The sequence below is a fragment of the Phyllobates terribilis genome, unplaced genomic scaffold, assembly GCF_046119375.1.
Source record: "Phyllobates terribilis strain yellow unplaced genomic scaffold, ASM4611937v1 Scaffold_3__8_contigs__length_932513732, whole genome shotgun sequence".
Lineage (NCBI taxonomy): Eukaryota > Metazoa > Chordata > Amphibia > Anura > Dendrobatidae > Phyllobates > Phyllobates terribilis.
This window is the reverse complement of record NW_027362763.1, coordinates 194,578,572-194,584,571: the sequence shown is the minus strand read 5'-3', so window position 1 is coordinate 194,584,571 and position 6,000 is coordinate 194,578,572. Positions and strand designations below refer to the sequence as shown.

The 6,000-nt window shown below is 56.5% G+C and overlaps 1 long non-coding RNA gene across 1 annotated transcript in view; it reads right to left on the bottom strand.

The window, feature by feature from the left end:
- Window positions 1-2,731: 2,731 nt before the first annotated feature.
- The window catches only part of LOC141258008 (uncharacterized), a 64,131-nt gene continuing 60,862 nt past the window's right edge, over window positions 2,732-6,000 (bottom strand). Inside the window, exon 3 of the long non-coding RNA XR_012318163.1 lies at window positions 2,732-2,831. This is a non-coding gene — a long non-coding RNA (uncharacterized lncRNA). The remainder of the gene's footprint in view (window positions 2,832-6,000) is intronic.

Sequence of the window (6,000 nt, the reverse complement as noted above, 5' to 3'; positions counted from 1 at the left end):
GTGGTCAGTTACTTGCCTGACCTAAGGCCATAAAATCCTCTAAGGCTGCATGCTCACGATGCATTTTTCAAGCGTTTTTGCTGCTGAATTTCCACAGCGGAAATGCTTTTAAGACGCTTGGTAATCCGTGCCCCATGGTCCCCAATGACAATCCGCATGTTCTGTGCACATGCTGCGGAATTTTCTGCAGCGGATTTTCTGTGCGGAAAAATCCACAGCATGTCCATTAATTGTGTGTTTCTGCATGCGGATTTGCCTACTCAATGCATTTGAAAAACACATGGCAAATCCGCATGTAAAAACGCTTCAAAAACGCGTGTTAAAATCCGCATGCCTTTTTACTGGCAAGGACATGCAGAAATGCTGCGGAAATTTTCTTCTTCAATTCTGCATCGTGAGTGACGCGCCCCCTGGGCCGTGGGGTACCCGGTGCCGGGCCGGTAGATGCTGGGGGAATGTCACAGTGGCGGTGACCTGGTCCGTGACCCAGGGCGGTCAATAAAAGGAAGGGGTTATGTATAGGGGATTTATAGAGTTTTTATAGAGTTCATGACGCCACCTGTGGAATGCGGCTAAGGGGTGCCGCCGCTGCGGAGCAGTCCTCTGAAGCAGATGTTACTGCAGCAGGGATGGTGTGGCTCTCCACAGGAAGAGCTAGCTCCAGGACAGTGTAGATGATGTTGCAGGTTGTGCTGGGCATTGTAGCGCAGGGGTTGATGGCGCAGCAAGGAACACAGAGACAAGGAAGTGCAGTCCGGGGGTCTTTACTCACAGTTAATGCAGTCCAGACTACAGGCGCTGAAGTAATCTTCCTCGTCGTGCTGTGCTTACTCAGTGAGGGTTTCAGTCCACCCCCAGATAGCTCCGGAGTACTTAGCAGGACCCCCTTCTGTGTCCTTTCCCTGGCCTTTTCCCTGCATATCACACCTAGTATCTCCAATCCGGTACCCGCGGGCCTTGGTGGGCGACGTCTGTTCCGTCCCCTGGGTCCTATATGGCTACCTTCTCGGTGAGACTGGCGTGGACTTGTGGCTACAGGACATAAAGTACTGCAGCCTCCGGTTTCTAGCTGAGACTTGCAATCTTCTACTAGTTGAGACACCGGTTCCCTTTGTGTGGCCTGACCCCTCCACCTCCTGGTAGATTCGGGCGTACGGGTGGCCTTCTGCACGGCCCGTACCCCTAGGGTCCTTTCTTCTATTCCTGGAGCCTCTCTGTTCCCTCTCCTCTCTTCTCTCTCTCTCCTTCCTCTCAGACTTGGACCTCACTGGCTAGGCCCGCCTCTGGAGCAGAGCTCCTGCAGAGCCTCTGCTCCTTTCACTTCTCCTCCTCTGACTGAACTACCTGATCTAAGATGGCTTCCCAATTTATACCTCCCTCTCATGTTCTCCCCTGAGCTACTTCCTCCACCCACACCCACTACATGGTTCCCCCTCTCTGGGTCCCCCCTCACTCCAGCCAGGAAAGGGGCTCAGCAAGTACTTGGGAGGCATCTTGCCCCTCCTGCTGGCTGTAACGGGTCCGGGAGGCGGAACCTCTGAGCTACTATACAAGGGGGCGGCCCTTGTAAGGGAGCGGGTGGCAGTCTCTAGGTAAGGGGTAGGTACGACCTGTGATGGCAGAGCCTCCGGGTAGGCTAGCAGGCAGATGGTAGATGTGTGCTCCCAGGTGAGCAAGCGAGAGTCTCTGGAATAGCAGGTGGTCACGGCACGTGACGGCGGAACCTCCGGGCTGGCAGGCAGGTAGGTAACGGAGAAGCGCTCCCAGGTGAGCGGGCAAGAGTCTCTGGAATAGCTGGTGGTCACCACACGTGACAACGGGACCTCCGGGCTGGCAAGCAGGCAGGTAACGGAGTTGCGCTCCCAGGTGAGCGGGCAAGAGTCTCTGGAATAGCTGGTGGTCACCGCACGTGACAACGGGACCTCCGGGCTGGTAAGCAGGCAGGTAACGGAGTTGCGCTCCCAGGTGAGCGGGCAAGAGTCTCTGAGATAGCTGGTGGTCACAGCACGTGACAACGGAGCCTCCGGGCTGGCAAGCAGGCAGATAACGGAGAAGCGCTCCCAGGTGAGCGGGCAAGCTGGTCCATAGACAGACTGACCGGAGTAGTAAGGCAGACCGTCGGACCTCAGGCAAGCAGGCAGGTAGCTGATATGCGCTCCCAGGTGAGCGGGCAGGCTGGTCCTTTAGACAGACTGACAGGAGTAGTAAGGCAGACCGTCGGACCTCAGACTGGCAGACAGGTAACAAGTATTCAGGCAGGAATCAGGCAGGTAACTAGCAGGAAACTGGCAGGAAACTGGCAGGTAACTGGCAGGTAACTGGCAACGGGACCTGAGGGCTGAAGCACAGGTGAGACACAGGTGCAAACAACATTGCTCGGGCACCTCCATTTTGGAGGAGGTGCCTTATATATGATGAAGTCCTCCGGCCATTGGCCGAGGACTCCTTAGGACGGCGCGCGCGGCCCCTTTAAGAGGAGGGGAGCGCGCGCGCCCTAAGCACAGGGGCCGGGAAGGAGCGCGCGCTGAGAGCAGAGCGGGAGGAGGACGCCGGGAAGGAGCGCGCGCTGACAGCAGAGCGGGGAGAGGACGCCGGGCACGGAGCAGAGCGGTGAGGGGAGCAGCGTCCCTGCCTAGCAGAGGGCAGGGACGCCAGCGCTACACTGGCTTGGAGTGGTGTGTGTTGGATGCAGGTGTTAGGGTCCTGAGCTGTACTCCTTCCTTACCTGAGAGTGAGATGCCACATCTCTGGCTGAGATGCAACACCTCTGTGGTGACCGAACCCTCAGGGGCGCCACATACCCCCCTGGTAAAACACAGCACGTCCACGGGCTGGAACAGAGTAAAAGACAAAGTATTTTAAAGACATGCAAAATTTTAGAATGCATTTGCATAAAAGATTACCAACATAACATTTCTTCCCATTATGGGAGGCTCTTTTTCTTTAATGTTACTGGTTACGTTTCCTTACCAAAAACATTACAAAACTTTTTAAAGAACATCTCTCTTTACACATATAAAACATTTTCTTATTAAATATTTTTCAACAGGTTACAGCACGATCTGCAACCAGGTGTCCATTCTTCAGTAAGGTGCAAACTAGCAAACACGAACATGAGGGACCCGTCCGAAAACCCTCAACGTAGGCCCTGGGCGTGGCTGCAGGGCACAGGCGATCCGGTCGTTGGACCACGTCTTCGGCCACTCCAAATGGGTTTTTGTTCTGAGGTCATTTGTTGTGGATTTATAAAACCAATAGGGGGCACTCTAATAAGTGCAACTATTTACAATGGAAAGTTTTTTTAGGGAGATCACCGTCCTCTACCCTAATGTCCCTATACCCTCACGGGTAACTAAAGGCATATTGTCATTTTTAGTGCACACAGAAACAAATTTTAAATTGTAAACCTTCCTGTACCCTTACGGGTAACTATTTACAGTTCAGTTCCATCTACTATGCTTTAGTAGTGGTGCTCCCTCCAGGGAAGCTCTTGTCCAATGTAGGCTGGCCCAGCCGGGTCTTCAGCACTGTAGGGTGAGGAACTGCTCCCTTTCCCCACCCGGTGGACATTCAGGGCATACCAGCCCCTTTCACCTCTGTGTCTGGTGTAGGTGACGTAATCACCCGGGAGCAGGTTCCGGTCCGGGTGACCTTCCTTTAGGTGGGACTCCACATCCCTCCGGTTTACAAAAAGGTCTGTCTCGGACTGCGGGTCCCGGATGAAGCCCCAACCTCCTTCCAGGTTGAACTTTACTATTGTCCCCTCGGCACAGGGACTGGATGCTGCCCTACTGTTTCTGCGGGCCCGGGCCTTCTCCTCCATGTTGCGGGCCTCCAGCTTCTCCCAACGCACCCGTTGGATGTGCCGCTCCCTCTCGAGCTGCTCCAGCTCCCTCCTGCAGTGCTCTTTTCTGCGGGCCGCCTCTGCCTTTGTTTCTTGGGGAAACCCCATGAGATCTCCTCCGGAGTTGTCCCACTCGAACTGATCCACTTCACCTCGAGAGACGGCGGAGGGCAGGGGAGGTGGTAGGAGTGGGGGCTGCTGGTCCTCCACCTCCGCAGACCAATCCTATGGACTGTGTCCACACACCCATTCGGGTGTCGGGGGAGGTGGTTCCCGTAAGGGGCCCAGGAGCGGGCCTGTGCTGCTGGTGCCCGGAGGTGACAGTTCCGGGGCTTGGAGGATGTCTAGGGCGGGGGCGTCCGGGGACAGATATCCAGGGAGGAGGGTCTGGAATGGATCCGCGCCTCCCGCGCCCGGGGGCAGAGGGCCTTGCTGGGGTGTTAGGAGCGGGCCGGTGTCAGTAGCCCTGGGATCGACGGTTCCACCAGGGGGCCCAGGACCAGGTCAGAGGCTCTAGCGCCCGGGACAGGGAGACTCCTCTTACCTCCTCCCGCAGCCGCTCTTGTGCTGCACTCCGCTTCCTGGCGCTGGTCTGGATCCGCCAAGGCTGGGACGCTGCCTGTGCTTGGCAGCATCGTCTGCTGCCGGCTTGCCATCTTCTCCACCATCTCCTTTTTCCAGCTGGTGAGGGCCTCTTGCTGGGCTCTCTCCATTTTCCGGTTTAGGTCCTCCGTCCCGGCGTAGAGGAACTCTGAATCCTCTCGGGACAGCCTGGCAACTAACTCCTCCAGGGTGAGGGGCGCCTCCGGTGGTAACAGGCCGCTGGCAGGGATTCCGGTCTCTCTTCCTTCCATGTTCCCTGCCGGGTGTGATCTGTCTGGATCGATCCAGACCACACCCCGTCTCCCAGTTTTATTCTTCCCTCTCCCCTTTTTGGGGCGGTCCCATGTCTGCTTGCTGTCGGTCACACCTGGGGGCGTCTCCTCCAGACCGATGGACAGGTCCAGGGTTATGGCCACAGTCGCAGTGGGTGGGCCGCGCTTTTGGCGCCATTCTGGGACCCGGCCCACGATGGGAGGTGATCTCTTGTTGTAGTTTGGCTCGCACATAATGGCGCCCATTCTTCAGGGGCGGGCGCCACATTCAGTAGAAAACACAGTCTTTAGGGGCACAACACCCGGTGATAACGGGTGGGTTACATATCCTGTTTGTGACGCCAAAGATGACGCGCCCCCTGGGCCGTGGGGTACCCGGTGCCGGGTCGGGAGATGCTGGGGGAATGTCACAGTGGCGGTGACCCGGTCCGTGACCCAGGGCGGTCAATAAAAGGAAGGGGTTATGTATAGGGGATTTATAGAGTTTTTATAGAGTTCGTGACGCCACCTGTGGAATGCGGCTAAAGGGAGCCGCCGCTGTGGAGCAGTCCTCTGAAGCTGATGTTACTGCAGCAGGGATGGTGTGGCTCTCCACAGGAAGAGCTAGTTCCAAGCAGTGTAGATGATATTGCAGGTTGTGCTGGGCGTTGTAGTGCAGGGGTTGATGGCGCAGCAAGGAACACAGAGACAAGGAAGTGCAGTCCGGGGGTCTTTACTCACAGTTAATGCAGTCCAGACTACAGGCGCCGAAGTAATCTCCCTCGTCGTGCTGTGCTTACTCAGTGAGGGGTTCAGTCCACCCCCAGATAGCTCCGGAGTACTTAGCAGGACCCCCTTCTGTGTCCTCTCCCTGGCCTTTTCCCTGCATATCACACCTAGTATCTCCAATCCGGTATCCGCGGGCCTTGGTGGGCGACGTCTGTTCCGTCCCCTGGGTCCTATATGACTACCTTCTCGGTGAGACTGGCGTGGACTTGTGGCTACAGGACATAATGTACTGCAGCCTCCGGTTTCTAGCTGAGACTTGCAATCTTCTACTAGTTGAGGGACCGGTTCCCTTTATGTGGCCTGACCCCTCCACCTCCTGGTATATTCGGGCGTACGGGTGGCCTTCTGCACGGCCTGTACACCTGGGGTCCTTTCTTCTATTCCTGGAGCCTCTCTGCTCCCTCTCCTCTCTTCTCTCCTTCCTCTCAGACTTGGGCCTCACTGACTAGGCCCGCCTCTGGAGCAGAGCTCCTGCAGAGCCTCTGCTCCTTTCGCTTCTCCTCCTCTGACTGA